Source organism: Hyalella azteca, unplaced genomic scaffold, assembly GCF_000764305.2.
Source record: "Hyalella azteca isolate HAZT.00-mixed unplaced genomic scaffold, Hazt_2.0.2 contig7515, whole genome shotgun sequence".
In the NCBI taxonomy this organism is placed as follows: domain Eukaryota; kingdom Metazoa; phylum Arthropoda; class Malacostraca; order Amphipoda; family Hyalellidae; genus Hyalella; species Hyalella azteca.
The window spans coordinates 25,148-35,885 of record NW_025937638.1 but is presented as its reverse complement, the minus strand read 5'-3'; the positions used below and the strand labels follow the sequence as shown (position 1 = coordinate 35,885).

Here is a 10,738-nt window from a genome sequence, read left to right as displayed (position 1 = left end):
GATTCTTAAATAGACTTCCGACTTACGACATAGTTCTGGGAATTCAGGCTTACGACATTGCTGGGGAACTACCTCTTTATCACTGTATCTCGAAAACGGTTATGAAAAGGTTTCAGTTCAGATAAAGCACTGAGTCCTGGAATTTCACGAGAAACAGAATATCCTAACTCCAACAGGCAATGTTGCAGAAAAGAGAGTTAACTCTACCGGCAACATGAATTACGTACAAGCCTCTGCATCGGCAAGGTACTTGGAGCATATTCGTGCTCGTCATGCTCTGGAGGAATTTTCATAATGAATTACATAGCATCGACAGCTGTCTTTTAAATTCCCGGTCTTTACCTGATGGTAAAATCAAACTCTGCTAACTCGTACATTGTCAGCATCAGACTCGAGTTATCGCATGCCATGTTATTCAAGTCAAGTAGCACAGAGGCATATGATCAGTATGCAAGACGAATGGCACACCAAATAAGAAATACCAAAACGTCGGTTTATGTCTTTAGATATCCTAAACCAACTCACGTTCAATCGTTGGGTAACGCATCTGTGTGAGAGTGAGTCATTGATGCGTCGCCCAGCGTACGATACTCGCCCTCTTGAAACTGAATTAAGCAGCCTCACGCTCCTACGCTTGAAGCATCGACAAAAAGCTCAAGCTTACTGGCTCCTTCGCTATAATCGGGAAAACTTTGAGAAAGCTCCTTTATTAATAAATCATTCAAAGAATTACAGGCCCTGTCCACATCAACTGACCAATTCAGCACTTGCTTCATCGGGCCCCCTTTTGTTCAGTCAAGGGCTTTGCGATCACAGAACAGTTTTCGACAAATTTACGTGAAAAAATTTCAGGCCTAAAAATTTACTTAACTCTGACTGTTCGAGGTTTCGGATAATCTATTATCTTCTGCGTGAACTCAGAGGACTTCCGAACACCCTTCTTGCTCAATATATGACCCAAAATTGTGACTTCACTCTAAATAAACTGACATTTCTCGATTTTTACCTTCAATGTATTATTGCGCAATGTGCAAAATTTCATCAACTAGATCAAAATGTTCATCGAACGTTTCACTCATGATGAGGTTATCAATATGCACTAAAACATTCGCTTCAATTGGAAATGACTATGGGCTGTACTGAAGGCAGAGAATTTGAGGCTGCTGACCTCAATCGGCACCTGATAATCTCCCCGTACAAGATCTAATTTAGTAAAATAATTCACATTGCGTGCTCTATAAATGGACTCAAACTGGGCATCGGAAATTTCTCTGTTCGGGTAACCTAATTCAATGCACGGTAATCGATACACATTCTAAGTTGGCCATCTTTCTTTCTACTGGACTACAGGAGAAGACCACTCTGAGTTGCTATATTCAATAATATTCCAGGATAACAATTCTCTACATTTACGGTTGATTTCTTGGTTCACAGGTGCTGAAATGATGCGGGGTTTCTGTCAAATTGGAGTCTCATCATTAAGCTCAATAACGTGCGGTGCTACATTCGCTTTGCCAACATCTCTATCGCTGTCGCTCAAAGCTTTCTGTGCACGCAATAGAACGTCAAATAACTCATCACACTCATGAGCTGCTAATCCATCTCCTAGTTCTACCTTTTGATTGAACATTTCCTAATGATTGAACCTTTCGATTGAACCTAAAAAATACTAAAACAAAATTAAGGGCAGATATCATTTGCACCCGAGGTTGTAGCGTGACACGACAACCCGTGGCGATTAGGGTTAACACACGCAGCATAGAAAAATACTTCATTTTTTATTTATTTGCAAATTCCAGTATTTTCCATGATCTGAAATGAAATTCCAGTACTTTTTATGCCCGGAAAATGAAAAATTAAATTCCAGGACAGACCAGATTTTCCATGATCGGTACGCACCCTGCCGGTAGACATGACTTCTATACTGTTTTATTTCTGTAATTATTAAATCCATTAATAGCCTATTTGCTGGAGTCAAGTTGAGTAATGTTTATGGTGATGCCGGAGTGAAATTGAGTAATGTTTACGGTGATGCCGGAGTCAAGTTGAGTAATGTTTATGGTGATGTTGGATTCGGGAGCAACACTTAAGATTCAGAGGATGAATCATCGGGAAGTGTGGATGAGAGTTTATCCAACATCGCTGATGCTGGTAAACATCTCGTTATCAGTTTTGAGAGCAACATCCGCGACAGCCAAGCGATGATATTGCAAGGTAATCATGCAGACCATTAGTGATTTACACCTCACGCGCAGTGCCAGTTAATTAAATGAAACAGGCTTTTTGGTCCTATATAATTCAACACAAAATGATTAATAACTAATTACTGAATATTTTACATCGCAAACATATCATGCAGTATGCACAGATATCACGTGCGTTGTCCGCACGCTCAACCACAAAGCGGGCACGAGTTTAGTCGATAGTGCGAATCATGAGGTCATTTGTATCCTTGATATTTGTTTCGGACGTAGCAGTCCCGGACCACGATGGATCGCCGCCTCTGATTATCGCTCATCGGCCTCATCCGCCCTCATCTGGGCCAGCTGATGCACGAAGCTGTTGCTTGCTTGTCGCCGCTGGTAGTGTTGCAGGGGAGGTCGATCTGGGATTGTATCCAGGAACACGTCCAGTCGTCTTTTGAAGGTCTCCAGGGTGAACTCCCCCTCTCTTAGATCCTTTGGTAGAACGTTAAACAGCCTCGGCCCTGCCACGGCAAGTGATCCATCCCGCAGGGATTGAAATCTGACTGCTGATCTGTTACGTAGTGTGGGTATCTTGCACAGTCTCCCCCTTCTCTCGTTGTGATGTGTCTCAATCCTGAAGGTCTCGTTCTCGAAGTTTGGCGCCATTCTGATTAATATCTTCCATGTGTACAGAATGACATACCTCTCCCGTCTTCTCTGCAGTGAGTACAGACCCAGGCGCCTTAACCTCTCCCAGTAGTACAACTCTTCCATTTCTTTGATCCTGAAAGTGAAGGTTCGCTGGACACCTTCCAGTTGCCGCACTGCGCCGAGTGTGAACGGGATCCAGAGCTGGTAGCAGTATTCACGAATTGGTATTACAAAGGCCCTAAGAGTGTGATCATTGGTTCCGCTTCTCTTGTTCTGAAAATCCGCCAGATCCATCCAATCTGCCGCCTACCTCTTGCGGTTATCGGGCTCGCCAAGCTCACGCGTATCCACGTTAGCCGCGTTGCTACGCCGCCATCTTTGTATCACACTGGCGCCTCAGCTTACTCTCTCGTTCCTACACATTTGGACGTTTTGGTAGCAATGGAGAAAGAAAGAACAAAGCAGAAAAGATTAGGCTGTTGTCAAAAACTCCTTCCTTCAGTGAGAGACCGATATTTAAGAAAATTGTTCGACATTAACGATGTTGATGCCAACGAAGTGCCGACAAAGCCGTGATGTGCAGATTTTGCAAGCTTGCCTCCCGTTTAACACGGTGATTTACTAAACTATTTGGTGTTTGTGGTCAGCAGCCAATACACCTTGCAAGAATTCAAGGCATACAAGACGCTTGAAGCTTACAAACAATTTGTGGATGTATGGGTACAGGCGATGGAGAAACGAAACTTCAACGAATCAAGAAAGGCGATGTACTTGGTAGAGTTAGTTTGGTAGTACAACTGGACGAACCTTTGAACTGGACGATGAAGCTGATTAATGGAACCTTTTAAGAATGGAAAATGAAATTCCTTTTCACCTTTTTGAAGAGGAAAAGGATAGAATTTTATCAATGCTTGCCAGGTAACCAGGGTTCGGACGGCTCATAGTAATACCGATTCCGATATTGGACGAGCTCATGTGACACCTCAGACCCCAGAACTGACCAACAACACACCAATTCACAAGAAACCTCGACGTTTTGCAAAACCAATTTATATTGAAATTGAAAGGCAATGTAAAGAACTCGAAACATTTGATGTTATAGAACAAAGTGAATCATTTTGATCTTTCAACAAACCAGCCAACTGCAACAACACTATCATCGCTGCAGGATAATGGATCATGACAATGTTATCTGATCTGTAAATATCATTACGTTTTATTCTTACTTATGTAGCTTATCTAAAGGCAAGTAACATATTTTGCCCCTGGAAAATATATAGTAGGTATCGTATATAATAAATATTCACGGCTGGTAAACTGATATGCGATACGTATATCAGTATCTCAAACTGGGCATCGGAAATTTCTCTGTTCGGGTAACCTTATTCAATGCACGGTAATCGATACACATTCTAAGTTGGCCATCTTTCTTTCTACTGGACTACAGGAGAAGACCACTCTGAGTTGCTATATTCTATAATATTCCAGGATAAAAATTTTCTACATTTACTGTTGATTTCTTATTTCACAGGTGCTGAAGTGATGCGGGGTTTCTGCCAAATTGGAGTCTCATCATTAAGCTCAATAACGTGCGGTGCTACATTCGCTTTGCTAACATCTCTATCGCTGTCGCTCAAAGCTTCCTGTGCACGCAATAGAACGTCAAATAACTCATCACACTCATGAGCTGCTAATCCATCTCCTAGTTCTACATTTTGATTGAACATTTCCCGTGACCATTGAAAATCTCCTTCAGCACTAGTGTCAAGTTCTAACATGGTTGTAACTTACCTGACGTGGTTCCTTTCCTAACTATTTTGCTACCGATATGCAAGCAACGAACGACTGTTGCATCCTTATTCTCTAGCGATCCGATTCCGTCAATTCATACAATATCATTCCTAGGTCTAGTTCGAATAAAAATTCACAATTACAGGCAGGAAGTTCATAAAAAGTGAAATTTACATTAATCGGCACACAACATCTCTAGTAACCCCCTAACGTCTGCAACGCAAGAAACTGTCACATTCCGGTATAGGGCCGTTTTAACATGCCCGTAATAATCTAAATAAAAATCAGTCATCTGATTGATTGATCAGTCATCTGATTGATCCGCTGTCGAGTAGAGTCATCTCGTGTCCGTTGATCTTCAGTGGAATGATATTCAGCATTGCCGGTTGCAGAGCAGCAAAGTAGACAAGTGGGTTGGGAGTCTCTTCATCACATATCAACCTTACAGATGGAGGATCTCGACTGAAAGCGGTGTCAGTTGTCCCGCTTACTTCACGTTTGTGGTTCTGAGACACTTCTGTTGCTCTCAATCTTACTCCGATTCGTCTTTTGCTTCGTCAATGGGCGATTCGTATCTGTTGTGAATCGTTATATTGGGATTTGTTGAGGCTTTCACTTCCGTCGGCTCCAACTTAACCTCTACTAAGCTGGAGCCCGTTGGTTTAACGGTCTACTCTCGACGTTGTGATTGGAGACACTGTTTCTTCTGTTTAACTAATCAGGTTGACAGGTTCCCATCTGAGGTGGTTGTGAGGCAGATCGCGGCGTTCTTCGGTGCTGCTGAACTTCTCGCCGATGAGGGCAGTTTCTGACAACATGATCGTTGCCTCCATACCCAAAGCACAGTCGCAGACGCAAACGACAATCGAGACTCACGTGTCCAACACGTTCACAGTAATTGCATGTGCCGGAGGTTCCAAGGTTCGGCCGGTTCACGTGAGCGTACTATGGTTCAGGGGCGATCGGACTCGGGTGACTTGGTGGCACGAGGCATCGGGTAAAATGATGGCTTCTGGAGATATTGCTGCGAGCGCTCTGGCGATGTGTTCTGGGGAACGTGCTGTACCATGACGTCCTTCGTCCTCTTCTGAGCGACGTTGACTTGCATGCTCTTCGTCGTTATGTCATCTTCACTCTGTTCGCCTTTCTTGAGCTCGAGCTCAAAATGTCGGGCGCACTTCTGCATCATTGCTGCTTACGGATGGGAACCAAATCACGAAATTTCTCCCTCAAACCTCAACTCAAAGCGATGTTCCGTTTCGTATAAGCTCGCCGATACAAACGTTCTATGCGGCTATTATACAAAAACATACTCTCAGCGGGTTCTAAATAGGCTTTCTTGAATGCTACTTTCCATCTTTCTCTGGGCTGTTCTTCCATATCCTTCCACCACTCACACAGCTTCTGTTTTATGTCATCGTACGGATCCTGCACGTCACGCAATGATCTGAAGGCTTTCAAAGTCTTATCCTGTGGATGAGTTTCAAGTTCGCCAATCCAAAAATCCTTACTACCTCTGTTGTTCTCTGCGCAGTAAACCTCAAACTGTTTAAAGTATTTCTAAAGGTGGCTGACCTGATCGAGGCTTCGTTGAATTTCTGGAGTTTGAGGGCCTTCCGACTATCAAGTTTCTCAAGAATATGCTGCCACCGACCACAGTCTGGATTAGGGACACCTCGACGAGTGCGTCGAAGTACTCTCCTCTTCAACGAAATTTCATGAGAACTGTCATCACTGTCAGAATCACTACTTAGAAACATCGCTTAATGCTTCAGACACTCGTTCGAACATCCTCCTGGACAATCCGACGTTTCGGGATTGCTCCCGTGGCGTGAGCGACGTGTGTAGGTGCGGTGATAACAGAGAAGGAATCAATAAAAAACCTGACCATTTGTTCTTAAAATCGCTCAACTGAACTACACTCCATGGTGAAAGGTTGTTATGGCGGGCCTTCAGATCATCAAGAAACGTGCACAAATATGAAAGATGACTGATGACTGATATAGGTGATAGGTGATGACTTATATAGGTGATGACTGATTTTTGGCTGATGACTAATTTTAAAGTGATGACTGATTTTTAGGACAAACACGAACAAAATCAACGGGTTTGTGATGATCTTCACCGCCAAATACTCAGTTATTGAATTGCACTCTGAGCTCAGGGAATCGTTAATGAAGTGATCTTTGATTAAGTCTGTCTGTATCTATGAAGGATTTTCAATTTCCTGCTTGAAAACTTGGCTCTTGTGAAGAAGAGTCTGTTCAAACGGGCAGCGCTCGATTATAATAACAATAATATGGATTTAATAAGGCCACGCTGTCCTGCACCCGATTTTTATTAACAACCCGACCGTCAGGCCAATTTGGGCCAGACTTTATTTAAAGATTCCTAGAATGTAATAATTGATAGCATGTCTTTGTTCGTTTGACAAATATTCATTTGTTTCACAAATCATCGAGGCTGTCGCTTCCCACCATTGATTACAAGCCAGTCTCTAAAAAAATTAAGGATATTCACTATATATTTTACGCTAAGCAAAGGGTAACAGCTTGGAGCTGAAAAAGAGGGCAGAGCAGTCACGTAATGTCCCTCGGAATGTGACTTTGTCCATATGGAGACATTATTCTGGCTGCAAACCGTAAATGTTGAAACTTACGTAATGCATTCGTGCTGCGGTAACCAGAGAGGCCCAGTGGTAACAGGAGTACCAAGATTGGCGCAGAGAGGCACGCGGGTTCGATCCCAACTCTTTGCACCAGTTTCTGGTCACGGGCGGTTAAGCACAGCAGAATTTGGAGCAGTGAATTGTGAGTTCGAGACCGCAACCAGCTGTGAATGTTCTGCGATGTTGAGAATCGGCGACAGGCCTACGGCCAAATAAACGCTGAAACCGCTATATACATATAAAGGCTTCGTTCAGGATGCTGGTGCGGCCGGTTTAGGCCTCTATGTTGCTCCGCCTTACACACGACAAAACTGGTTGAGCTCAGGGTTGCCATGTGGTGGCAAGGGATAAGGGCATAAACAGCTCATAAAAAAGGCCGAAAACGGCCCAATATATGTTCGCAAATTTGTAATTAACACTATTGAAATTCAAATTTTCAATTATTTAGACCTCAAAAATTACATTGCGTTTAAGAGCCAAATACATATTAACCTGCAAGATCAATCAAAAAAAGGTTTAAACCGGCCAATTTTGCCGGGAAAAAGTCAAAGTCGGCAAATTTGGATGGGAAAAGGCCTGACAACTCGGCATCACTGTTCCGCCGCTAGTACGTCCATGGGGACGCCTGTCGGAGACCAACACTGCCGTGCTTCGAATAGACTGTTATGATCCCTTCCCTGAAGAACGTAGCCTACAACACATATCGATTGTAACATTATCAGCCGCACGCCACCAGACAGATCACACCCATTGAATTAAACCAATTAGCCCACAGGAAAGTAGCCTGAAGTTGAATGGCCCAGTATCGTCCGCCAATACGCGAAAAAATTTTACACGACGACGGACGGAGCGCGCCGGAGCCGTCCGTACGTATCTGTCCCGTGTGTCGAATCAGCCTACGGTCGAACGGCCACGCGTCGTACGACGATAAATTTTGGAATAGAACTATGCTATCTGAAACCTAACCCCAGATGCTGTGAGCTAAAAGTTACGTAATTTAGCGAAGCTGCGGAAGTCGCTCGTCGAAGGACGATAGATTTTGGAACAGAACTATGCTTTCTGAAACCTAACCCCGGATGTTGCGAGCTAAAAGTGATCGTCTGGTCGTGCACAGCAGGCTGCATGCTGTTCCACAGGCGACCTGGGCTGGTTGGTCGCAGTCCGTTGTCCGCAAGTTACAGTTTGAGCTAAAGTCAGGGTATGAAGTGATGACTCGATGCCAACGTTCTGTGGTGGAAAACTATTATTCTCTGGGCTATTCGCTTCAGAATGTGGTGGCGTAAAGCTCCTCATTTTTAAAGCAAGATGATGTCACGGGCTGGTTACCGACGCATGGCTTAATCCGCGGCTGATTGGTGGTAATCCGGAAATATGCTAGCGTTCCTTTCAAGGCTGATTGATGCACAAATTTGGTGGTGCACGGCTGCGTACCCCCGTCCATGCTATGGATTAGCCTTAATAACGCGCCTGCACGCAGGCGTCGCTTCGGTGAATACAACTTAATTCGTGCCTATGATAATAACATAGAAGTTTGAAAGAGAAGAAAGAAATAAAGTTTCCGTCGAATACTATATTTAAAATGAATGATGGTAGCGTTGTTGGTTCACCTGGAGGTTCCTTTCGAACCAAAACCGTTACCGTATGCGGTCTGCCGACGATGACTCAAACACAGTGACAGATTCACTAAATTAAAGGTATTTTATATTATTGATATTGAATTATTATATCAAATATTTGAAATATATTATGTTATTTTTATATTGAATTATTATGTCACAAACGCTGATTCTCTTTCAGAGATGACAGAGAAGTGCTTGGTCTGGCCGTGCTGCTGTCGTTGTTCGCTCCGCTCAGGAGCCTTGGGAATTGGCATCTACTGCTTGGTAAGCAGCGACAATTACCTGAAATCCAATTTTCGACTTCACGCTTCACTGTTCAACTAATTTATTTCTAAAAATGGGCAATAAAATTAATGGCACGTTCGATATTTCTGCAAGAGAAAAATGTAATTTGACTCTAAAAACAAAAATTAGTTTGCATAGACCATAGATTTTCCTCGACTAGACCTTTGTTCTTATACGACCTGAATAAGGCAAGACGCCGTAATTTGATTGAGCTTATTTTAGATTAAAGATGACTAAATGCGCAACTAATTTCAATTATCTACTGTAATCATCAACTCAGTGGTTTTCACAATACATTCAAGGCCTAACACTGCAAGAAATATTCCCTGCTGGTCTGTATGTGCAATCTTAACATATATCAATGGTTTGTGTGCACAGGTGACAGGCCTCCTTGCCCTACTCTTCGCCATCTATGGCCTGATCGCTACAAGTGAGTAAATGAGATAACAATTCAATTATCTATATCCTAATCACGCACCCCCATACGCTTTTCATGCCCAAATGACCAATCCATTCTCACGCACCGATTGGTTTGACTTTCGTTCATCAAATTTTACAAGGAGCAAATCTATAACGCACAAAAATTAAGAGAATTTCAAAATTGCAACATTATACACAACACATGAACACAATGAATGCTTTTGCAAAAAAAATAAACTGCTTGGAACTTGTAAAAAAGTTTTCTTAAACACCGGTTGAGGATCAATAATCTACTCGGACTTGAACCCTTCAAAATATTTAATTACTAATAAAGCATTTAATAGAAGCCTATGTAGTTCAACGCGTTGAATATTTGTGAAATATAAAGAACAATCAGCACGGACCATAAATCAGAAGATTGATTTTCCAGGAGATTTAAAATCCCGTAAGGCTGATTAGGATAAGCCTCGTTGACACCCACATTTTACATCCTATTGAACTCTCGTTTAAAACTTCGAAGGATTCTTGATTTTCTCACAAAATTGAAATTTACTAAATTAAAACAAAAATTTCCGTTTTATATCTAGCCGCCGTCCTGTAATGGCTTATGATTACAGCACCAAAAAATATACCACTTTTGATCTTAAAAAAAAATGAAATTTTAGATCCCAGTAAAATCCCGACACGAAAGGTATTGTGAATACTCGCTAGAAACCTTTTGTTTTAAATTCTCTCAAAAACAAACAAGATATAAAAACTATTTCAATAATAAAATTATCTTAACAATGGAATATTACCTGTGATTGCAGTTGTAATTCAAGTTTTTGATTACTCAACAGAGGACGAAATTATTTGGATCAACATCATAGCTTCCATCATTAGCATCCTGCTCGCCATCACACTCATAATTGGTGTTATAAAGGCAAGTAAAATAACGTTTTATAACTATTTTCAGCTCAACAGGTGTTTTCAAGATTGATAATACCCGAGGTTTGACAATCCCTTTCTTGGGATTTCAATCAATAAATCACTAAAATTTGCAACTTGACGTACAGTCGATTAAAAAAAATTCTCTGAAACTTTGATTTCACATCAATATATGAATAACGTTTTTAAAT

The 10,738-nt window shown here is 42.0% G+C and overlaps 1 long non-coding RNA gene across 1 annotated transcript; it reads left to right on the top strand.

Annotated features, from left to right (window-relative positions):
• Positions 1–9,106: 9,106 nt before the first annotated feature.
• On the top strand, positions 9,107–10,536 carry LOC108672482. The gene is made up of 3 exons (XR_001930897.2): positions 9,107–9,179; positions 9,579–9,630; positions 10,460–10,536. It is a non-coding gene; the product is annotated as an uncharacterized LOC108672482 (long non-coding RNA).
• Positions 10,537–10,738: the final 202 nt, after the last annotated feature.